General features: G+C 32.1%; 1 long non-coding RNA gene and 1 pseudogene across 1 annotated transcript; one reads left to right on the top strand and one right to left on the bottom strand.

The window, feature by feature from the left end:
- The first annotated feature begins 13,810 nt into the window (after positions 1 to 13,810).
- LOC134271447 (ankyrin repeat domain-containing protein 50-like) lies at positions 13,811 to 17,258 on the top strand (annotated as a pseudogene).
- A 361-nt stretch (positions 17,259 to 17,619) lies between these two features.
- On the bottom strand, positions 17,620 to 22,791 carry LOC134271448 (uncharacterized). The gene is made up of 4 exons (XR_009993026.1): positions 22,709 to 22,791; positions 19,847 to 19,908; positions 17,882 to 17,950; positions 17,620 to 17,715 (listed from the first exon to the last, which is right to left on the bottom strand). It is a non-coding gene; the product is annotated as an uncharacterized LOC134271448 (long non-coding RNA).
- Positions 22,792 to 26,741: the final 3,950 nt, after the last annotated feature.

Here is a 26,741-nt window from a genome sequence, read left to right as displayed (position 1 = left end):
ATATATTCAAGACTTGTTTAGGAGAAAAAATTAAGTTTAAGTATAATAATTCAAGGATATTCTTTCATAACTTGGTCAGTTTGACAAATTTATTATTACCTTCACCTATCGGGACTGACAGCTGTGGACGCAACCAAAGTTCCCGGCCCAAAACTGGTGTGATGCCTCTGTCTGGTTTCGTTTTAGATAAACCATGAAAGGAATGTACACAAGATCTCTTGCTCCGTTTCCAGTACAGACCAAGCGCTTCTCTGTTTCTTTGGCAAATTTTCTTGTTTAGCTGTGCTAGCGTGATTACATTGACACCCGCTCTGGATAGAATTAAATAACTTTCGGGCAGATCTATACCCTTAGAGTTAGAGTTCAAATATCTGAGGTGTGAAAGATTTGTTTCACACAGTCTTTCAAATAATATATCGCCGTTTCTTCACAATCTTTACCAAAATCACACACACCGGACGACATCGCTGCCATTTTCCCTCCATGTAAATAATGACTTTTTTACTCTTCATGCACTGAAGAGTTCGAAAAGATCGATAATTCCGGTAAAAAAATACAGAGATGCAAAAGTGTATATCTTGAGATTCATTGTAAATCCAAAAAATTCCTTGAAAGATGTTGTGTAAAATAACTCATTAAATCAGATAGATAATTATAAACAAAAGTTCACCCGTTGTATCAAACACAGCACTGCATTTCTCATAGAGATATAAAAAGTCAAGTGAATTTTCTCTTATAAAACCTTTTGATTTTCCCAAATGAATAAGATCTGGTTAACAAAATTCAACTATAAACAAAAAGTTATACTTATCAATTCAACATAGAACACAAAATTTTTCAAAATCATTGTTTTATTTTATTTTATTGAAGGGCTTATAAAAGTGCTATTTTTCCTTGAAAATCCAGCCCATCAGTGGGCTATAAATAGATTCGGGGCTATCTCGATTAGGATGACACCTTTGTTGAAATTTTTTTCACAATAGTTATATAGGTCCATTCTCTTCAAAATTATGTATTTAAAATCATCTTTTTAAAATGTGACTTGCATAACAAATTTTTAATTTTGCATCATTTTCTCGTAGACTCGCTCTTAAGCTTTTTATTTCTTTCAATAACTACCAGAATGTATAAAAGGCTCTATCACTAACGTTGACAAAATTTGGGACATACGAGGGCTTTTCAATATAAAAATGTCTTCGATGCTCGGTAAGAAATAGTTTAAAAAACGCTTTTCAATGATTTAGTCTAGATGATTTCAATTACATATTCTCTTTTAATCAAAACAATGTCTGGAACATGTTTATCCAGTTTCGGATTGTTTTAAAACACATTTAAAATTGAGTATGGCCCTTCGTTTACTGGGATATGGCATATCCTATGATTCCAGGGACTTCTTTCTTCTTTCAGAAAGTTTTTTTTTAAGTTTGGAAAATAAAACAAGCGAAAGGGTGAAAGATCAGGCCTGGGGGCCATGCAACGAGCTCTTTTTTTGTTTTAATCTCAGTCTCACTTTTCCACTATATATTCCTTTAGTAAAAGTGAGACTGAGATCAAAAGTGAGCTCGTCTAAGTTTTATGGCCCCCAGGCCTGACGAGTATTGTTAACTGGTGTGACAAAACAATAACTTTCTGTTTATCCCCAAAATTATATACTCTTCATGGCGTGTGGTTTTGGATGTTGTCGTGAAGAACTTTATAATGTGGTAAATTCATGATTCTGGTTCCATCCTTTCATAATCCTTTCGATTTTTGCAAAAAATTGCTTTCTTGACTTTTACGGAAATTGAACTGCCTATCCGAATAGGAATTTGAACAACAAGACCCCTAACATTAAAAAAACATAGGTAATCACCTCAACGAGCTCACTTCAACGAATGTTGTCTTTAAGTAAGGCAAAGTCACACAATTAACCAACAAAATGTGTACATTCTAAAAAAAATATTTACGCAATTTTGATCTGATTCTTTGAAATAGATCTACATAAAAAATTTAAACTAGTTCTTCTTCATGAAAATGTAAATCAAAATCCAGCATCTGAATCAAATTTGAGAGTTTTCATCTCTTGATGAAACATCTGTGCAAGTTTGCAAGTAACTACGAGTTCTTTAATGACCAATCTTGCACGGATGATACATCTAAGGATGCATACTACCAGGCTTGCTTGGGATGTTGAATCTGACCTACTTTTTGTGGATGAGTGAAAATGTTAGTTTTTGATGCATGTTTCATTTCCAATTGACTATGAGCCCTATAATGAGCAAACTTGCATTGACGATACATCTTAGGATGCACACTAATGGACTTGCTTCGGATGCTGAATTCGACATACATTTTTCAGATAATAGACCAGGTAAAAGTCATGGTTGCAGGTCTATTACCAAAAAACTATAAGGCTCATATAACATTGTTCACTCAACCGGAAAATGTAGGTCATATTCAGGATCTGAAGCAAGCCCGGTAGTATCCATCCTTAGATGTATCATCCATGCCAGTTTGGTCAACATAGAGCTTATAGTTACTTGCAAATTAAACCTGCACCAAAAACTTTAACCTGTTCACTCAACTGGAAAATGTAGGTCAGATTCAGCATCCGTAGCAAGCCTGATAGTATCCATCCTTAGATGTATCATCCATGCACGTTTGGTCAACATAGGACTTATAGTTACTTAAAAATGAAACCTGCATCAAAAACTTTAACCTGTTCACTCAACCGGAAAATGTAGGTCAGATTCAGCACCCGAAGTAGGTCCGGAAGTATGCATCCTTAGATGTATCATCCATGCAAGTTTGGTCAACATAGGGCTTATAGTTACTTGGAAATGAAACCTACACCAAAAACTGCACCAAAAATGTTAACCTGCTCCAAAAACATTAATCTGGTCATTTCTTTGCTGAAATTGCATCATCTGAAACTTTGACTGGTACAATGAAACATAATTATTAGAAGCATCTTCCATGCATATCTAATCAATAAAGGACACAGAAGTACTTAAAAAGAAAACTGCTCCAAAAAACAACGACGCCGAGGGTATTACATAAGCTCCCCCAACTTCGTTGAGGTGAGCTAAAAACATATAAAACTGTGTTTGTACTTTTGCAACTCTTTCTCAGACCTTGGCTGTTTTAGCTGTCAAGTGCATCTTATTGTAATTTTTTTTTTAGGATTTCAAGCAAAGGATTCAAGTTTCATTATCGGTTTGAATTTCAGACAAACATGGTTAACTACCATTTTTGAATTACTCAGTATTTAGATTAATTGTTAAGATATTATTTCATGCGGTTGTTTTCACTCTTTTTTTCAAAACAGAAGGTGACCATTGAGTACTAAGCTTTTTTTTATTTTCTTTAAAACAGTGTACACTACCCCTCAAAATGATGCCTATAAATTTTGCTAGGTGTCTTAAAGTCAATCAAACATCACAAGTGATAATTTGTTGAATTTCGGCAGACAGTACATTGGTTGATGTAATTCTTTGTCGCCAAGGACGTTACCCATTTTTGATGCCCATTATATAATTTTTGTTTATTGGAATCTATATATTACCCTGTCTATAAAACAAACATTGGTTGCTGTTAATTTCACATATTTCCGTAAAAAATTCTTCTTAAATTCTTAGATTCCTAACGAGATTTAAAGCAGCTTTACCGAAGCGTTTAATTCATTCTAGTTTACTGAGTCTTTACCATTCAATTTTAATGCATTGTCTCAAATAGCCCTTGTTTTCCAACTTCTCACACCGAAGCTATTCGACGAAAGGTGGTCAAGTAAAAGTAAGCAATTAATTCATATATTTATTGATCAATTTTTTATTGATCTTAAACGACAAGAAAGACTTTGAAAATTATATTGCATAAACTGTATATATTTGTATTAGCATTTTGAAAAAAAAACAAATTGTTCTGTCTTAAGGTATTATGATTATCATTAAATTGAATTCCTTTTTATGGCAATATGTTACATGTTGGTGTGGCATCAAGAACTGTCACACCCTGTGTGGCAGTTCTCCCGATATCTGCAGTGTTAGGAAATACCACATGTCTTATTGTACAGGATTTCACAGTTATATGCTTAATGACAGGTTTCTTTACATGGTGTATCAGATTACTACATTCGCAAAAAGGACTTTAAACATGTTAAATGAAAGTTATTCTCTCTATTTATACAAAAAAATCTAAAATAAATACTCTCCCTCCTTTATACGAAGAGGTATTAAGTGCTTCAAATAGAATTTCGAACACATAGCTATACCTGTAAGTGAAAAAAAGATTGCAGAACTAGGTTCCTCAATGAAATCTTAGCTTGATTAATAAGTTCTAAAACTTTACAAAAAAGGGGAAAGTAATGTTTTGATAGCATTTCTTGTACAAAAATTTCTCATTTAGCACGGAAGTATTCTTATCAATATTACCGAAATATTTAGTAAATTAAAAAAAAAGTCATACCTCTAATTAAATGTATGTTGAATATTTTTATTCATCAATTTTATTGAAATTTTAAATAAATAAAAAAAAATACGTCATACCTTTAATGATTATAGTAAATGTATGCCATTTTAATTTATCAAAAAATTCAAAATTCGTTAAAATTGATTGGTACACCTCTGCATTGACTTTCCAATGAAACAACATTAGGTAATGTCTAACTAAATAGCAACATGGAATACAATCTTGTTTTATACTGTAAATCACTTTTTTATTCGCGAGAACTTTATTTTAGCATTCTTATGCGATACAGTGTGCTCACGAAAATTTACTCCTCTCGTATAATAGTATTCCTTAAGATTATATAGAGCAATAACCACTTTTCGTGAAAATTTTGTCTAGCTTATCAAGAGTAAATGACGATCTTGCAAAAATTAGTTGTCGTAAAAATTTCGTGATCTACTGTATATACATTGGAGTGAATCTTTTGTGAATCTAAACTGAAGCATTGAACTAAAGCACTTTAAGAATTTTTGTGTCTGTAATAAAAACTTCTAAAACCAGGTAACTATAAGCTAATACAGTTTAACATGAGCAAAATCTTATGGACGGCAGATTATAGTTTTCAGTCATAACATGCATAAAGTAATGTCATTTAACAGATTCGACAATTTAACAGATATTTTTTCAGATCTGACCGACTGGTATACCTAAATTTACTTCAAATATGCATTGGCAAAAAGAAAATAACTATGTAACATACCTTTTAAGAAAGAGTTTATATACATACCTGATTAAAATCCAATACAAATGAGGATGTACAATTTAATCTTAAATGATAGGTAGTTTTGAGAATAAAAATCTTTTAAATGGAGTTTTTCATGGACTGATGGAGTTGTAAAAGGACACATGCACGTAAACGATACGTATTGAAATACCAGAGCTCTTTCTGCAAGTGAAACATTACGTAACATGTCTTTTTGTATATTCATTTTATCAAAGAATTTAAAGCTTAATTTATCATTCATATCTCAATTGTATTTTTGCATAGTGTCTTCTTTAAATCTGTATTTTAATCAAAACATGACTAGCATTGTGTTCTGCGTTTACAATACAAGGACCAATTATATTGTCTTTTAAACAAACGCTGACCTTAACAAATTATTGGCAAAAGGAACCCGGAAGTCAAAATCAAATAGAAGTTGGATATATTTTCTATATTCTTAAATATGCGACTTCATTTACTAATGTGGTAATAATTCTATTTTATTTTTTTATTTTATGTAAAAACCTATTAAAGTAATGTACGAGGGTTGTCCAAAAAGTTCGTGGACAATGACGTTTTTGTCAAAATAAATGGTTCTATATGCATCTATTTAATATCAAAATATTTGTTATGAAAAACGAAGTCAGAATGGATTAATTTTTATTTAGGAAACTTAATATTTTTGTAAAAATCGGAGTCTTTAAAGATCGCACGGACCAGTCTGACTTTAAGCTAATTTCATTATAACGTCAAACATTTGGATTTTGACTTAACACATGTTCATGGACATACCCTTCATTTCTTTTTTAAGGCGCAACACAATTCCAAGTGCTAGCAATAATCTATAACTATAGATTATAATTTATTTAATTTTTAAAATTCAAAATAATGCGTCTCTAAATAAACAGTTTGTAAACACACACTGCACAGCCCAGTCCGACGCTGTGCTAGAGTTATAACAACGTCATGAAAAGAAATCTCCATTTTCAGTAAATTATATGATTTTAAATTCTTGTACTGTTTTCGAATACTTGTACACACCGTTGAAAAATCGTATATACCAATCTGAAATTGATACGTTAAATATATTTCAATAATTTTGAGTTGTTTTAACAAATATTTTGTCTCTTACGTTGATTAAACCTTATTAAAACTAATGTTTTGATCAGATGCTGTCCCGTGCAGAAGACCGACGTCGCTTTTTTTGTCGAGTTTTGACACATATTTGTTAGGGGTTTTGTTTAGTATTTGTACTTTCTCTATAGTAAGAAATATTTAAGCTATCATAAAATGGTTATAGCCCTTTATTTGTGTATTTTTTAAATTAATTTTTAACTTGTCTTATGTAGAAAATAATCATTTTAATCCGAACACTTTATATCAGAGTTTATGTCATTTTAACTTTGGTCCGTGCGCACTATACGCGACTTTAATGACCCCGATTTTTACCAAAAATATTACGTTCCATCAATAAAAATAAAATTCTGATTCGATCGTTTTTTCATTCGAAATATTTTGATATACAAAAGATTTAAATACAGAACCATTTATTTTCACAAAAACATCATTGTCCACGAACTTTTTGGACAACCCTCGTATAGTCATTTCTAGTTAAGAAAGGAATTGTTTTAACTCATCCCTTTATGATGTGTAGGTAAAGAACACAAACATTGAGGCAATGGCGGGATATTTTTTTACATACACATGTATATGCATTGTTACCTATGTATTACTCCGAGACACTTGATTTCTTCTCTAATGTTATAGAGATTTTTTGTTTGCTCTGCACCCAGTTTCGATTATGGCAATGTATACCATTGATAACCTTTCCTTATCTCCACATGTCATATGCACAAGACCAAGATACATACAGTACCATGATAGCTAGTCCAGATAAACTGGTTCGAGTGTTTGTGTTGTGTACATTTTCATTTATTGCGAATTTATTCATTGATTTGTTTGTTGTTCAATTTGTTATACTACCATGTGTATGTGAACTGTATAGAACTGCTCTTTTATGTTCTAAGAAGTTATATCTTTGTTTGAGTACAATATTACATCTTCCTCAGCGTCAGATTCCCTTCGGTTTTACACATGGTAAACGGGAGCGCAAGGTCGATTACATGATATTTTCTTTTAATTAATGCAACGAGTATGAAATTAATTCAAAGTTTAAAATGTGCAAGAGAAAAGAATTGTGTTTGTGGATAATATCGTCTTTAGTTTGATTTCGAATTCTAGGCCATTAAAATTTATCTCTTAAATTAGATAAAAAAAACAAATAATGTAAGAATTATACATTTCATGCAAATTCAATTTATTGAATTCTTTGATGAAGTATTAATGTCTTCAATTAATGTTATTCGTGAAGTATTAGGATTTCCACAGTATAGTCTTTGACGTCAACTGACTCGAATGTGAATGCTAAGCATGTCCATAACAGTCTGAAATTTGAATTTTTGTGACACAAATTGGTATAAAAAAAATAAAGAAGCCATTTTAGAGCTTCATTGGGACATTGCATTAATGTTTGCAAGTGATCAAACTACATGATTGTACACTCATACCCATGGGAAAGAAGCTAACATGGAACAAACAACATCAAGGAATATAACTTTAATATTTACCTTTTCATTCAATACCTTTTTCTGTTCATAATTGTCAATATTATTAAATTAAAACTGTCTGTGAATTGAAGCTTTTCAGAACTGAAAAAAAATGTGTGCCAAATAGGTGTTGGAGTCTTTTTTACTTGGGAATTCAAATAACAGAAATGAATATTGTAAGGGGAAAAAACAAAATTAGTTAAATTAAGTGTAGTTAAATGTTTAAATAAGCAATGATTTAATATTGTTAATGATTTTATTAAATGGACATAAAACAATATCCATTTTAGTGTTCCTTATGCAAAATTATAATTTCTACTGCGCATTAATTGCGCATGTGCAGTATTTGTTTTAGGGGAATATTTTATATTTTACAATTTCAATACTTAAGGGATGCCAAAATTTAAATTACTTTTGCCTAATTTATTAGCGCTTCATCAAACCAATCAGTGGAGTGTAATTTAAATTTGAATATAGAAAAAATAGTGATTAATTTAAAAAATTTGTAAACAATGCAAATATGTTAAAAGAGAATATTTACATCCACTGAATATTTTCTCTTTTGCGTCAATCACTGCATGAACTACATAAGGCATTTCGCCTGTACAGATTTCTTGATCAGTGGCTGTTCCATCAATGAAACGTATAAAGACATTCTCATCATTAATACAATAATTAAACTTTTTAATTCTTCTTTAAATGATTATTTAAACAGAAATAAATATAAACAATAAAATGTCTTTCTTTGTTTGTTATTACTGGAATTAACGGAGGCAGCTGTTGCAAAAAAATTTACATAACCCGCTTATGTATTTTTTCTGCAACAGCTGCTTCCGTTAATTCCAGTAATAACAAACAAAGAAAGCATTTTATTGTTTAAATAAAACACGTACCCCTCGATATTCCAGAGCTACAGTAGGTTAATGAGATCAGGGATTGATTCTTTGACTGACTGTGTTTACCTAAATTGTTTAATTATTATCTTGTGGATCTGATTTTCTTTTTGTTGAAAAAACGGAGACCGATTTTGCTTTTCAAAAAACTTATTTCAAGAGAGTTAAATGTTTTCTAAATGTGTTTTCTACAGACTTTACTTTAAGAAATACCATAACTGACAGAAAGACGGTTCAAGACTTAATAAATGTTAAACCCTATAGCGCAAAATATATACATGCAATACCTTGTCTCAAGGTCTTTTATTCCCCAGAGTACAGTTTTAACCCCCCCCCCCAGTTCTAGCTTCCTGGGGGAAGTGTTGCTACTGGGGAAATCATACACATGAACAATACACTGAACCAAACTTTTAACTGTTCACCTAAGATTTTTTAAGTTAAAAACAAATGGATAAATAAATAATTTCTTTAATTTATGGTTGATGATGCATATTTATACTAACATGTAAAGACATATTATAGAAATTTAATTGTACATTTTCGAAGGATTTCAGTTAGCTACTTATACTTATATAGTTGTACAAAAAAATAACTTGAATTTAAATGTATTCTTTTAATTGCGTACATGGATTGGTATTTTTGTACGTGTATTTCAAAACGATCAAGACAAATAAGCCTTATTCCTGTGGTTTATCAAAACAATAAGGTTAGTCTTGAGACCTAATCACCTGTTCGACCACATTTAGGATCACTTACCTTCAAATGGACCGAAATAGATCATGCTATATATATATAACAATACATAAGGATAATATTTGAAGGATTGAAATTGTTTCATGATTTATGCAGATTGTAACCGAAAAAATTTAATTTTTAAAATAATTTAAAAAGTACTTGACAAAAATTATTCATTTATGACACTTAATTGTGATGTTATTAAATTTTTCTAAGTATGTACATGCGTAAAAGGCATTTCAAGGAAGAGGAGCGTAAAATTCATAATGAGTCAATATCATGTGTTTCCTTGAAGATTAATTTTCTAAATACTTTAAGATTAAAGTGTCATAAGATGTAAATAGACAAAATCAGAATGTTTTACCAGGGGTTTTAGAAAGATATCTGCTGATGAAAAATTTTGGACGATTCAAAGAAAAAATGTATAAAAGATACTGAACATATATTCTAGGTGTTTCTTTTATCAAGTATTATTTTTAAAAAAGTGAACTACATCATACATAGACATTAAAATATAGCGCACAATTTTTTCAAGAATTCAAACCCTCCAAATCCATGGAAAAAGACCAAAAAGTTCTAACTACGTTGCGTATGCCCTTAACTGTACTCTAAAGCATGAAAAGAGGCAAAATTTTAGAACCGAAAAAAACCAAAGATTACATACAAGAATATATATGTTAGCCTCAACGTGTGCAAAGCATTGGATTGAAGCATGCAAAGGTGAGAAATATATTATTACATCTATCAATGTTGACATTCTTTTTTTCCACCGGTAAAGAAAAATGGTACTTTAGTGACCATCATGGCATGTTGACTTCAACTTTTAGACGTAAACTTAGCAGAAAACTAAATTAATGTTTTGGTAAATGGCAAGAAAGTTTAATAAAAAACCCAAAATTCCTTTTCTTTCAACTTTCCTGTGTGTGCACCATGGTCGGATCATTCATTACCGTTGTTGAGTCACGTTTTGTCCGCCGTCACGTTATGTCCGCCGTCACGAAATGTCCGCCTCTTTTTCAGAAAAATCGTCACGTTATGTCCGCCGTCACGAAATATCCGCCTCTTTTTCGGAAAAATCGTCACACTATGTCCGCCGCCACAAAAAGTCCGCCTTTCTTCCAAACGAATCGTAATATTAGGTCCGCCGCCAAGAAATGTCCGCCTTTTCCCACCAAATATCGTCAAACAATCGTCACGAAGTATCCACCGATCATCTAAAATTGTCATGTTATGTCCGCCCCTACAAAATGTCCGTCCAAGATTAAAAATAGTGTTTTATTTTTTTCTTTTCGGTGTAGAAGATGTGTATCTTTAACCAAATGTCTAATAATGTATGCCATCAGAAATATCCACCAAGAAAAATTAATAATAATATTCTGTTTTATCTAATTTGCTAAAAATGAAGAATATTATATTGGACAAACGGGAAAATTAAATGCCAGGGTTCGTGTGCACAAACAACAAATTAAAGACCCTAGTGTGCGTAATACACCGTGTTGTGAACATTTCGCAAAATGTGGCAAAGGAATATTTAATGTTTTGATTGTAGGGAATTGAGAGAGGCAAATAGATCGTTGTCTTGAGAAATAGCGTGTCCCAATATCAATAATTATCAGTAATTACAGTATTTGCAAAACGTCCTTAGTTTGAAATAAAACTGGGTTTTTTCATGATTAAAACATATTAAAAGCATTCAGTGTACCAAAAAATAATACGAGCTTCAATATTAAACAACTTTGAATTAATGTTCTTTGCATTTTGTTTGGAAAGGGGAGAGATGTCTTGCTGAAAACAAATGTAAATTTTTACTTCGATATGCAAGACCAAAAACAGCACTGCTTATCCGTGTTTGATCCCGAGATAAAAAAGAATGAATAAAAAATAATAATATTACACGCACATGTACTATATTTCTAGAATATTTCTGCCAATTTAATTTTGTGGAGGCTTTCAAAGTGTCCCGCCCTGTTTTTCAATCTAGATTTTTTAAATTGTTGTGCATCGATCATATACCAATTTTTTAAAGTTAATACACGTCTATATTTGAATAAAAATCACGTGACTATTGTTAGTAGAGAAATAAGGGTTGTCGGCGGACTTATAGTATATTCTAGGAGAGTTCTGCCAGTAAAACTGTTGCCCAACTCTTGCCACGTGGAAAGAGTCTTTCTTTTTTTACGCATGATTGTTTACATTTCAATTGTGCAATGTAGTCTTGAACTGAATGATTCAAACCGTTATATATCTTGAAAGCTTGTTATTATAGGAAATATATTAATCGACCGTAAATAAATTTATTATCTTATTTTTTTCACGTTGTTTTAGTGAAAAAATATATTTATCTATAAATTTCAACCTGAACTTTAAAAAAACGTATAATACCTTATATAGATGGTAGAGTTAACAACTCGATAAAGAATATTTACCAAAGTTCAGAATCTTGTGTAACAGTGAATAATAAGCTCACAAATTGGTTTAGATGCAAAACTTGCGTTAGACAGGGTGATAATTTATCCCCTACCTTGTTTTCAATTTTCATTAATGATCTGGTATAGGATATTAATTATCTTAATTTAGGCATAGAACTATTTGATAGAAAATTGTCCATCTTATTATACGCAGATGATATCGCTTTTATAGCCAATTCTCCAGAAGATTTCAAAGTATGTTAAATAAACTACATAGTTGGTATAGACGTAGGTGAGTACTTATAAACACCAATAAATCTAAGTGTGTACATTTTAATAGAACAAGGTCAATGGCAGCCGATTTTGAATTCTCTATTTGACTAAATAAGTTAGAAATAGTTGAAAATTATAAGTATTTAGGCAAAACATTTACGCACAATGGTAATTTCATGAAAAATGCAGAAAATCTTGCTAAAGCAGGGGGACGTGCACTAGGGAAAATTATATCTTCGATTCATAGTAATAAAGATTGCTTATGAAAAAATATTTTACTCTTGTGTCATACCTGTTTTGGATTATGCATTCAGTGCCTGGGGTTACAAAAAATTCCAGCCTTTAGATAATATTCAGAACAGAGCTATTCGGTATTTTATTGGGGTTTACCGTTTGCTCCTACATTGGGGGTTTATGGAGACACTGGGTGGATTCCAAGTCAATATAGACGTTGGATAAATGTAATCAGATATTGGAATAGAGTTTTATCCTTTGACAATGTTCGAATTACAAGAATTGTATTTGAAGTTGATTACAATAAGTGTAGGAATAACTGGTGCAGTGATTTGAAAGATATATTACACCAACTAGAGCTGGATTACTATTTCGAGTCAAAGCTTATAGTAAATATAAATATGGTCCAATCAAAAATACACAATTATTACTCAAACCTTTGGAGCAATGAGATTTTAAGCATTCCCAAACTGTGGACCTATGTTAATTTTAAAACAACGTTTGGTAGGGAAAATTATGTAGTACTTGATTTGCCAAAATATTTACGTTTAATTTTAGCACAATTTAGATGCGGCATTTTACCTTTACGAATAGAAACAGGTAGATATCATGGTGCATCTGTTGAGGATCGAATTTGCACACTTTGCTTTAGAAATAATTTGAAAGACGAAATTCATTTTTTACTGCATTGTCCTTTATACTCTAAATATCGATCAAAACTTTTTGAAAACACTGGTTTTAATCAAATGGGGTGGTCAGATATGGATTTACTATGTGTACTTATTTCAAATTATTCTAGACAGGTTGCGAAGTACTTGTAATTTTCACGTATGCGAAGACAGTCCTTTATGTTCAGAAAATAAAAATGTATTTCAATGTCATTTTCAACTACCAATAATCCTTATAACAGACACTACCAATCTTACCATACAAAATGTATATATATATATATATATCTATCACAATTATGTTTATTTTTCATGCACTTTTTTGTTATTCTCTTAACATTGTGCTCCTTATTTTCTTTATATACATGTATTGTGTTTCAATTTTGTATTTAAAGTGGCATATAGGCCCGATGGGCCGGGTGTTGATTGTTATTTTATACAGTCTGTAAACAAAAGAATTTAATTGTACACATGTCACTATAAATAAATAAATTACTTACTTACTTACTTACTTCTCCGTCTGAATAAAATTCAATGAGACTTTCACAGAATCCTGTTTTATAGTTCGATATATGATTGTGACCTTCTATTTCACTTTTTGATCTGACACTTATTTCGTGTCTCCCAAAGCAAAACATTTACTTTGATTTTACCATTTGGTGATCTCATTGCTCACAGTAAACTCTAGTTCTTTGTTATAGAAAAATTGCCATATATATGCCTTTTAAATGCCACGATTCACTCCGTTGAATACCCAAATCAACAAGGTAAATCGTGCCACAAAATTGTGCAAGATCAATACAAAATGGCGTTCTCTTTGGAAACGTACACGAAAGACGAAAAATTCATAAATTACATCACTCTGGTGGTTGCCATAAAGTTTACTCATGAGGGATTACAAGATATAGTGAAGAAGTCCATAAATGATATTTATGTGAAGTTATCTTCCAGGTGTTCTGGAAAATTACCCTGTGATAGCAACTGCTCAAAGAGTCATGGCTCAAGATTTAATGATTGGTGCTCATCTTGTTCAAAATGGAGGAATGAATTATGTCCGTTCATGAGATACCCAGGCCATGTAAATCGAGTTCAGTGGGAAAATTTTGAATCGAGTTCCTGGGGCCGAGATAGCAAACCGTCTACGATTAATCAAATTGCAAACGTCTTTGTGCATAATTGTAAAGATCCAACTTTGCCTTGTACTAGAGAACTATCTAGCATTGTTTCATTATTCCAAAACTGTAATTATTTTGAAATAGGCAAGAATAAAGACTTGATGCAAAGGATGCGTAATGTGCGAAACGAGCATTTTGCCCACAATAGTAATACATGTACGGTAAATGAAGAAGATTTGATATTGTGTTTAGACACATTATTGGATTGTCTCGATCACAGGTCCATTCGTATAAATCAGAGTTGCAAGGAAGCTGTAAAAATAATTACAGATTTAAAATTGAAAAATCAGAGATTAAAATGTACTGTGGTTGCACAATTATTAAATAATTGCAACAGCAACTCTCTGGATAAACACAAGACAATTCAAAATTTCTTGAAATATAACTTAGGAGCTGAGTACAGAGGAGGCCAAGAACATTGTAAAAAGCTAAAAAGAATTTGTGTTTTTACATTGGGATTCATTTTCGTAAATCTTTTTATCTTTTTGAATATTTCAAACCTCAAATGGAGTAAAGAGAAAGACAACCATTCTTTAGAGATTCAAAAAGGTAACTCAAAACAAATGAGAGAGTGTGCGTGAGATAAATTGCCATCGACCCTTTAATTTGAAGAACCTCAAAAATATGAAAAGCTATTGAATTTAAAAATTTCTTAAACAAATATTTTGAAAAAATATCAATTCATAGAGGGAAAGAAAGAGAGAATAATATTTGAGATTGAAACGTATTTTTCTCTTTTTTCGTAGATTGTAAAACCATGGACTTTTCATTTCCTTGGCAGAGTGACTTGAACTTTGATTACTTTATAAAGATTCACGAGCACTTTGTCGGGAGGGAATGGCTCATCAAAGATTTAGCATATAAACTGTTGAATACGGAAGAAAGAGGTGTTCTGCTTGCAGCCGAAATGGGTTTTGGCAAAACTGCACTTGTTTCTCATATTTCGTGTAGCAGTAGTAAGCATTCCTCAGCTTTTCCTATATACAAAAATTTAGTAGGTATACATTTATGCAGATATGACTCTGAATCAACATTGAAGCCAGGTGTATTTGTGCTCAATATGGCTGGTGTTCTTGCTCAAATACTACCTGAATTCGGAAACATTATACAAACAGATAATATGGCAAACGAGTACCTCTCTAGTAAGAAATGCATCGAGGAACCATATGGTTGTTTTGATTTTGGCATTTTGAATCCCCTTCGCAGAACAAAACTCGAGTCCAAAAGCTTAATATTCATTGTTGATGCCCTAGATGAGTGCATTGAAAATGGCTCTAAAATATTTTTTCATTACTAAGTGAGAAAGCTCATCTCTTGCCATTTCAGTTTAAATTTTTATTTACATCTAGAAATATTTCACACATACGAGATAATCTTCCCCCAGGAATCCTTATTTACCACAATCCTCTATTTTGGGAAAAAAATTTGGAAGATATTAAGAAATTTATTAAGAGAAGGTTAGATAATGTCACGGTAAATGAACAAATTGTAAATCTTTTATCTAGTTCAGACCTTGATAATAATGTAAAAAGACTTGCAGACCATGTGAATGGAAATTTTTTATTTCTGGTTCATGCTTTTGATTTTTGGGTTAGAGTTGGTGATATGGAAGAATTTCCTAAAAACGTAAAACACATATATCGATTAAATTTGAAACGAGTATTTGGAAAACCTGAAAATATGTTTGGGAAAGTACGTTCAATTTTTGAAATTTTATGTGCCTCGCATGGATCTATAAAAGAAGAGACTCTATTTCAAATTTTAGACATTCGTGATATTCACACAATATCAGTATTTTCCCGCTTTATTTCCAATGAGCTGTCCCACTTCCTCAAGAAAACCTCTGACAAAATTGGGTTTTCTCACAAAAGGATTGCTGATTTCTTTTCCAAACAGGACAAAATGGACAATGAATTTTATGTTTCTAAACAAAACGGCCATCAAATAATATCTCAGTATTGGCTAAGTCGACTAAATGAAACTAATATAGTCGTTAAAGGATCAGAAATGATTGAAATATTTAGACACGTGGCCAATTCCATGAATGAAACACTCAAATATCAATTGACAGATGTTGTTCCACACAGCATAAACGATTCTGAACATAAAAGTTTATTGCATTATACAGCAGCATCAACAAATTCATATCAAACCATGCAATTAGTTATACACTCCTTATCTAGATCTAATATTGACGAGAGGGATTCTGGGAATTTAACAGCATCTTATGTTGCTGCTGCTTATGACAATGAAGAATCCCTTCTAGCTTTAATCGAAAGTGGGGCAAATGTCAATTTTATACGACCACATCAAGCTTTCAGCAGATTTCCACTCGAGAAAGACCTTATTTCCCTTTGCAAGTATGATACGCACTGGGGCTACAGTCTTTTAAATATCGCCTCTCAAAATGGACATACAGGTGTGGTAAAACTTCTCATGGAGTATAACGTATATATCTGTCATGCAAATACTATAGGTCTGAACTCTTTTCATTTGGCATCCGAACAAGGTCATGTTCCAATACTTACTCTTCTCATGTCATCGAAAGATTGTGACTGGACGTCTAGCTTCAATCACTCGTTATATCTTGCTGCCAAAAATGGACACGTTAGTGTTGTCAAATACCTTCTCGCTCATAATGCAACTGACTACTGTTTACCTTGTAATAATTCCATTTACTGGGTACCAAGAGGAAAAGAAAGATTACAAAGTAGGGACCCAAGACTACTTTTCGAAAGAGATGATAAATATTATATTCTAAGTGATGACCAGCGTTTACTATTTTGTGAGACTGCCTTAGACATTGCAGTTCAAAACAATCATTTAGAGGTTGTTAAGGTCTTAATGAAGGAGAAGATTAATGCCTTAAAATGCACAAATGCGCGAGGAATGACTCCAATAATGACTTCAGCAGCATTCGATCAAAAAGATATTCTTCTTTATTTCATAAAGTTTGGGCTTCCTCTAAATGATACATGCAAAACTGTTCATTACAGAAAATATATAAAGGACTCTAAATTCTGTTCTAAAGGAATGACACTTTGGCATATGGTTGCAATTTACTACCGAATTGTTTAAAGGTATATCACTTGGATAGACACATATGATTTCTATTGTGGAATTAAATATCAGCCTCTGAGACTTTGGGTTTAGTTCGCAAGCTAAAGGACACATGATAAAATATGAGAGAACAGTTATACTGCATAAAACTTGAATTTCTGGTACTTTTTATATTAATAATATTTTCAAAAGTTGATTTTAAAAATAAGATTAGCTAATGATTAGAATATACTACTTACCAAAATCTCCATCTACATAAGAAAAATATTATGTACATCACTGAAGCTACATGTACGTATATGAGAAAATATTTATTTAAAAATCTCTCTCTCTCTCTCTCTCTCTCTCTCTCTCTCTCTCTCTCTCTCTCTGCTAGCTTACCTTCGTCAGAAGGACTACTATATATTACTGCCAGCACCACCACTGCTGATATTCCTACTACCACACAAATAATGGCCACCACAGGCTTGAGAGTCTGAAATAAAATTAATCTCAATAATTAATATCTTGATAGAGTGTTTATGTACATGTATAGCTGCATGATAATTCTTTTATAAATATACCAAAATATCTAGGAGAGGACACGCTTCTACATATTAACCTTTTGTGTAGAATCACAGAATAATCATTAGTTTACTTACGTTAATAGCCCTGGCTCTTGTTTTGTTGTTTGACTTTTCATCTTCATCTCTGTCCATGAAGTCCATATTCTGAAAATAAATGTAATGTGAATTAATGTTGACTGTTTAATGATGCCAATATCATTGGAAATATTCCTTCAAGCTTTTTATTTCTTTCAATAACTACCAGAATGTATAAAAGGCTTTATCACTAACGTTGACAAAACTTTGGACATACGAGGGCTTTTCAATAAAAAATGTCTTCGATGCTCGATAAGAAATAGTTTAAAAAACGCTTTTAAATGATTTAGTCTAGATGACTTCAGTTAGATATTCTCTTTTAATCAAAACACATGTCTGGAACATGTTTATCAAGTTTCGGATTGTTTTAGAACACATTTAAAATTGAGTATGGCCCTTCGTTTACTGGGATATGGCAGATCCTATGATTCCCGGGACTTGTTTCTTCTTTCAGATAGTTTTTTAAGTTTGGAAAATAAAAAAAGCGAAAAGGTGAAAGATCAGGCCTGGGAGCCATACTACGAGCTCTTTTTTTTTTTTTTATCTCAGTGTCACTTTTCCACTATATATTCCTTTAGTAAAAGTGAGACTGAGATCAAAAGTGAGCTCGTCTAAGTTTTATGGCCCCAGGCCTGGCGAGTATTGTTAATTGGTGTGACAAAACAATAACTTTCTGTTTATCCCCAAAATTTCTATCCTCTTCATGGCGTGTGGTTTTGGACGTTGTCGTGAAGAACTTACAATGTAGTAGATTCCTGATTCTGGTTCCATCCTTTCATAATCCTTTCGATTTTTGCAAAAAATTGCTTTCTAGACTTTTCCAGAAACTGAACTGTCTCCCCGAATAGGAATTTGAACAACAAGACCCCTAACATTAAAAAAAAAACATATAAAACTGTGTTTGTGCTTTTGCAACTCCTTCTCAGACCTTGGCTATTTTAGCTGTCAAGTGCATCTTATTGTTATTTTTTTTAGGCTTTCAAGCAAAGGATTCAAGTTTCATTATCGGTTTGATGTTCAGACAAACATGGTTAACTACCATTTTTGAATTACTCAGTATTTAGATTAATTGTTAAGATATTATTTCATGCGGTTGTTTTCACTCTTTTTTTCAAAACAGAAGGTGACCATTGAGTACTAAGCTTTTTTTTATTATTATTTTCAGATGTTTCTTTAAAACAGTGTACACTACCCCTCAAAATGATGCCTACAAGTTTTGCTAGGTGTCTTAAAGTCAATCAAACATCACAAGTGATAATTTGTTGAATTTGGGCGGCAAACAGTACATTGGTTGATGTAAGTCTTTATCGCCAAGGACGGTACCCATTTTGATACCCATTATATAATTTTATTTTTGTTCCTGGAATTCCACCTGCTCAGGTGTCTATAAAACAGACATTGGTTGCTGTAAATTTCACACATTTCAGTAAAAATTTCTTCTTAAATTCTTAGATTCCTAACGAGATTTACAGCAGCTTTACTGAAGCTTTTAATTCACTCTAGTTTACTGAGTCTTTACCATTCATTTTTAATGCATTGTCTCAAATAGCCCTTGTTTTCCAACTTCTCACACCGAAACTATTCGATGAAAAGTGGTCAAATAAAAGTAAGCAATTAATTCATAGATTATTGATCAATTCTTTTTATTGATCTTAAACGACAAGAAAGACTTTAAAAATTATATTTTATAAACTGTATATACATATTTGTATTAGCATTTTGAAAAAAAACAACAACAAATTATTCTGTCTTAAGGTATTATGACTATCATTAAATTGAATTCCTTTTCATGACAATATGTTACATGTTGGCATCATTTTTTACACAATCGAATGAAAACTCAAAGAAAAATTTCTACAGGGACTCTTTACCACCATTACCTTTTTTGCTCTCTGACCAGTAGGGCTAATGTAATGGGATTATATGTTACCTTGAAATATGTAATTAACACAGTATTGTACATACCTGAAAAGTGTCCATAATTTACTCTCTTGATATTAAACCCTGTGTGGCAGTTCTCCCGATATCTGCAGTGTTAGGAAATACCACATGTCTTATTGTACAAGATTTCACAGTTATATTCTTAATGACAGGTTTCTTTACATGATGTATCAGATTACTACATTCGCAAAAAGGACTTTAAACATGTTAAATGAAAGTTATTCTCTCTATTTATACAAAAATTTCTAAAATAAATACTCTCCCTCCTTTATACGAAGAGGTATTAAGTGCTTCAAATAGAATTTCGAACACATAGCTATACCTGTAAGTGAAAAAAAGATTGCAGAACTATATAGGTTCCTCAATGAAATCTGATATTAAAGCTTGATTAAAAAGTTCTACAACTTTACAAAACATAGGTAATCAGAGATTACAGAGCTCACCTCAACGAATGTTGTCTTTAAGTAAGGCAAAGTCACACAATTAACCAACAAAAAGTGTACAAAAATGAAAATATTCATGCAATTTTGATCTGATACTTTGAAATAGACCTATATAAAAAATTCAAACTAGTTCTTCTTCATGAAAATGTAACTAAACTCCAGCATCTGAAGCAAATTTGAGAGTTTTCATCCCTTGATGCATCATTTGTGCAAGTTTGGTTTATACAATGTTATATAAGCCTTAAAGCATTTTGGTAATTGACCTGCACCCATAACTTTTACCTGGTCCATTATCTGAAAAATGTATGTTGAATTCAACATCCGAAGCAAGTCCATTAGTGTGCATCCTAAGATGTATCGTCCATGCAAGTCTGGTCATTAAAGAACTCATAGTTACTTGGAAATGAATCATGCACCAAAAACTTTAACCTGTTCACTCAACCAGAAAATGTAGGTCAGATTCAGCATCTGAAGCAAGCCTAGTAGGATGCATCCTTAGACGTATCATCCATGCAAGTTAAGTCATCATAGGGCTCATAGTATATTAGAAATGAGACCTTCACCAAAAACTTTAACCTGTTTACTCAACCTGAAAACGTAGGTCAGATTCAGCATCCAAAGCAAGTCCATTAGTGTGCATCCTAAGATGTATCGTCCATGCAAGTTTGGTCATTATAGTGCTCATAGTTACTTGGAAATGAGACCTTCACCAAAAACTTTAACCTGTTCACTCAACCGGAAAATGTAGGTCAGATTCAGCATCCGAAGCAAGCCTGGTAGTATGCATCCTTAGATGTATCATCCATGCAAGTTTGGTCAAATTAGGGCTTATAGTTACTTGGAAATGAAACCTGCACCAAAAACTTTAACCTGTTCACTCAACCGGAAAATGTAGGTCAGATTCAGCATCCGAAACAAGCCTGGTAGTATGCATCCTTAGATGTATCATCCATGCAAGTTTGGTCATTATAGTGCTCATAGTTACTTGGAAATGAGACCTTCACAAAAACTTTAACCTGTTCACTCAACCGGAAAATGTAGGTCAGATTCAGCATCCAAAGCAAGTCCATTATTGTGCATCCTAAGATGTATCGTCCATGCAAGTTTGGTCATTATAGTGCTCATAGTTACTTGGAAATGAGACCTTCACCAAAAACTTTAACCTGTTCACTCAACCGGAAAATGTAGGTCAGATTCAGCATCCGAAGCAAGCCCAGTAGTGTGCATCCTTAGATGTATCATCCATGCAAGTTTGGTCAACATAGGGTTTATAGTTCCTTGGAAATGAGACCTACACCAGAAAGTGCACCAAAAATGTTAACCTGCTCCAAAAACATTAACCTGGTCATTCCTCTGCTGAAATTGCAGCATCTGAAACTTTGACTGGTACAATGAAACACACTAGAAGGATCTTCCATGCATGTCTATTCAATATAGGACACAGAAGTATTTAAAAAGAAAACTGCTCCAAAAAACTTAACCTGGGACGCCGACACCGACACCGACGCAGACGCCGACGCCGACACCGAGGGTATTACATAAGCTCCCCCAACTTCGTTGAGGTGAGCTAAAAAAGGGAAAGTAATGTTTTGATGGCATTTCTTGTACAAAAAATTCTCATTTAGCACAGAAGTATTCTTATCAATATTACCGAAATATTTAGTAAATTAAAAAAACGTCATACCTATAATTAAATGTATGTTATATATTTTTATTTATCAATTTTATTGAAATTTTAAATAAATAAAAAAAATACGTCATACCTTTAATGATTATAGTAAATGTATGCCTTTTTAATTTATCAAAAAATTCGAAATTCGGTAAAATTGAAAGGTACAGGTACACCTCTGCATCGACTTTCCAATGGAACAACATTAGGTAATGTGTAACTAAATAGCAACATGGAATACAATCTTGTTTTATCCTAAAAATCACTTTTTTTTCGCGAGAACTTTATTTTAGCATTCTTATGCGATACAGTGTGCTCGCGAAAATTTACAAGATTCTATAGAGCAATATAACCACATTTCGTGACAATTTTGTCTCGCTTATATCAAGAGTAAATGACGATCTTGCAAAAATAAGGTGTCGCAAATATTTAGTGATCTACAGTATATATATTGGAGTGAATCTTTTGTGAGTCTAAACTGAAGCATTGAACTAAAGCACTTTAAGAATTTTTGTGTCTGTAATAAGAACTTCTAAAACCAGGTAACTAGAAGCTAATACAGTTGAAAATGAGCAAAATCTATTGGACTGCAGATTATATTTTTCAGTCATAATGATATGCATAAAGTAATCAAATGTCATTTAACAGATTCAAAAATTAACAGGTATTTTTCGGAAAGTCTGACTGACTGATATCTAAATTGACATCAAAAATGCATTGCCAAAAAGAAAATAAATTTGTAACATACCTTTTAAGAAATGTTTATATACATACCTGATTAAAATCCGATATATATGAGGGGATACAGTTAAGTTTTTTGTGATCTGTATGTAGTTTAAAGAATAAAAACCTGCTTATAAATGGAGTTTTTTCATGGAGTTGTAAAGGGACAAATGCACGTAAACGATACGTATCGAAATACTAGAGCTCTTTCTGCAAGTGAAACATTACATAACATGTCTTTTTGTGCATTCATTTTATCAAAGATTTAAAGCTTTACATTATCTTTCATACCTCTATTGTATTTTTGCATAGTGTTTTTAAATCTGTATTTTAATCAAAACATGACTCGCAACTGTGATTTCGTTCACAATACATATTGTCTTCAAAACAATAACAAGGACCTAACATTATATCCTTTGAACGAAGGCTCCTTTACATATATATATTTTTTTTGGCAAGGGGACCCCGGAAGTTAAACCAAAGAAAAGTGTTTTTAATACTGAAGTAATAAATTCTATTTTATTTTATCGAGAACCAATGAAAATAATATTACGTGAACCTCTCTACTTCTAGTTCCAAACGCGTCAAACCCGAGATGGGGTGGAATGGGAGCTAGGGGGCATAGCTTTTTTGAACAGTTATTTTTGAATCATTTTTGTACAGTTGGGCCATTGTAAGCATTTAATGGCGGGCCAACGGCAGTTTGCTCATCGGTTTTCAACAAAAACAAAACACAAATAATTATGTAGTTATATTTTTATCAGATTGAAAAAGACACACACTCATACCCGGAGCACTAAAATGAAAATTCTTGACGTTACCCGACGTCAAAAGCATAATACGAATACATGTAACTTTTCTCAACATAGTCACTCACCGTTAAACTTATTACGTTTTTTATATCGCTTTAACCAGTCATATATACTGTATATATGTGCACAAAATGTTCAGGTTTCATACGTAAAATAATATTTAATAATGCCTGTCTCATTACTTGCAATTATACAACCTCTGTCCGCGAAAAAATGATTTTATTTACGGAAATACGGCAAAGTCACGATACGAAATTCATTTTTTACAGCACAGCAATTTCGGAATGATGGTTTTCCTTCACGCATGTCATCCCATAAACTGTTCCTTCCGTTCGAAAATATTATCGTACGTTGGCAGTATAAAACGTGCTAGGCAAGACTATACTTGTAGATTCATTGTTGATTCATGATAAGTTACATCTAATTTACTAGGTAGGCATAAGTAGTATAATATAAGAGAGCATTTTTGAAGATTGTAAAGGAATCTTAAAACAACAACTTAACTCCTAGGCTTTACTTTCTCCGAAAACGATAAAAAGGGGGAGGGTTAACACCCGTCTTCAAGTAATCAATACAGATACTTTGATAAGATAAGATACTTCTTTGACATTTTCGAGTCTTTTTCATGATTTTAACGACATTATTGTTCTGTATCATTCATTTTATGAGGGCAAGAATTTTCACAAATAAAAGTTTCAATAGAACTAGAGTTAAGGTATATATTGCTTTGACACGTCATGATTTCAAAAGAACGCAAAATATCTTTTATTTTATTGATCTGATTACTTACTCATGATCACATGGTTGTTATATGAAGTCAAAGATGGCTTCAATACAAATCTGACCGTTAAATCTTCAAAATATAAAATTGATGTTTGAAATTAAATTACATCGTTTCTAAATCGTTATAATTCAATGCAGTAGAAACATGTATGGCCTTATAAATGCTAAATGTGACATTATTTGAAATTGTTTTTCTTCCCGTATTATCTAAGAAAAATTGCAGATGTCATACACTTTGAGTCGAATTTATTCAGGTAGCATACAGCACACTATGCATCGTCCTCAAAAGATTGTGAGAAGTGCGATTTCTCAAAGGATTTTACAAAATTTATCTGAAATTTGAAGTACATAATGGCTGCATTGTGGACACTATTTAATGAAATTAAGACCAGAAATGAGTGGCTGTACCAATTAATGACATCATTTTTCCAAAAAGGTCGCCCCGTGGGGATCCAGGTTAGAAAAGGTCCTCAGTACCCCCTTGCTTGTCGTAAAAGGCGACTAAATGGGGCGGTACTTCGGATGAGACCGTATAAACCGAGGCCCCGTGTCACAGCACGATAAAGATCGCTCCCTGCTCAAAGGCCTTAAGTGCCGAGCATAGGCCTAAATTTGCAGTCCTTCACCGGCAATGGTGACGTCTCCATATCAGTGAAATATTCTGGAGAGGGACGATAAACAGTATACAATCAATCAATCAATCCACAAAGGTCCCCCTATATGTGATAACATATAATTGTATGCACAGTTAAGCAAAAAAACTTGCCCGTAAACATTTACATTGTATCTTGAAGGTCAAATAATAATACAAAAAAGTAGAGGCACTATGAGCACTGAGCTCGCTAAATGATACCCTCACTCCAATATCATTATAATGACAAAGTCCATGTTTGCTCTGGGAGACCCGGAATTAGTGTCAGATCAAAGAGTAAAATAGGAGTTGAACTTGCAATAAAGAGTCTGACAAAGTCAATGATAGGGTAGCTGTAATAAGTAATTGTAATTTACTGTATTTAAATACATTTTTCAAGGTCATGCCAAACGTTATTGGTATGTATCATTGTCAAACACCCTATCATATTTAACTTGAAAATTAAGTAATTGACAAAATTATTAATGGAATTAAAATGCATTTAATTACATTTTAAGGTATTTCCATCCTAGGTTTTTGCAAAAACTTTTTAAAATTTAAATTAATATCCAATAGAACATTTTTTTATATAATATTGTTTTTCAATTGGTGTACACTGTACACTGTAATGATAAATATTGTTAAATAATAGAAGTTGAAAATGTATATTTTCATTATTTAACCGAGTATTCAGTCTTTATAAAAAAAAAAATGTTACAAGGGCAATAACTCCCTCTCAGATATCTTCATTCAGACATTTCCTTTATTGTACTTTTAATGTAAAATAGTTTCCTTTATATTCACATCTCAAAATTATTTTATGATTAGAAAGTATTTTGGAACTCAAAGTATCAGAATTATGCATTTGAACCAGTTTTTACATAATATTTACAATACTACATGTATTTTCAAAATTTAAAATTACGATTTTTTCATGTTGACATACACTTCTGTTTATCCATGTCTCCCGTCTTAAATAATATGGCGACCTATACATGTTTGCGATAATTGGTCAATTTAAATTATATTAAAGGAAAATAAATGCAGTTTTTGTACTATGAACTATTAAAATTGTGAGGGTGGATAAACCTTAAAGTAATTGAACCAAACCTTGGTGAATATTGTATCATTAAATTTTAGTTTAAAATTTATTTTATTCATTTGATTGGATTGAACAGCAGGAATGAATGCCTATGATCGTTCATCTCGAATTTTATTCAGTGCATAGAGAAAGTTTCTGAAAAAGATAGATACTATTTAGTATTATAGGAAAAAAATTATTCAATGTTTTGCCATTGAAATCCGATATATGAGTCTGATCAAAAATTTAAATAGGATGTCACAATTGCACTAATTTGTAACAAAGATTCTGACAAAATCTCATTAAATATCATTCAGTGGTTAGAGAGGAGTAAGAGAGGAGTTACTGATAGAGAAGGGTTACACAAAGCGTAACAGACGGCCGATTGTACGGACGTACAGACGAACATCCCGATTACTATATACCCTCCCACCCGTCAAGCCAAAGGTATGATATATAAAAGAAAAACTAACAACAATTCGATTGAAATTTTTAATACTTGACCAAATTGTATATCATACCTCAATACATTTACAAAAATAGTTAGAACATCGTTGCACTCTCGATACAATAAAATACTACTGATCAAAAGCAATGATTATTGCCATATTCTAAGTCCACAAAAGAAGAAACAGAACTGAAAATGCACGCTCTTTGACAGAATCTAGAATAATGATACAGTAACCACATTATAAACAATGCACAATTGATGAATAATTATACAATATTAATACTAATATACACAATCTTACATAATTGATACCAAAATGTAAATTT

This window comes from Saccostrea cucullata, unplaced genomic scaffold (genome assembly GCF_032062105.1).
Source record: "Saccostrea cucullata isolate Sc308-1 unplaced genomic scaffold, CSIRO_AGI_Scuc_v1 ctg14403, whole genome shotgun sequence".
NCBI classification, from domain to species: Eukaryota; Metazoa; Mollusca; class Bivalvia; order Ostreida; family Ostreidae; genus Saccostrea; species Saccostrea cuccullata.
The sequence above is the reverse complement of the archived record's forward strand: the minus strand, read 5'-3'. Positions and strand labels throughout refer to the sequence as shown.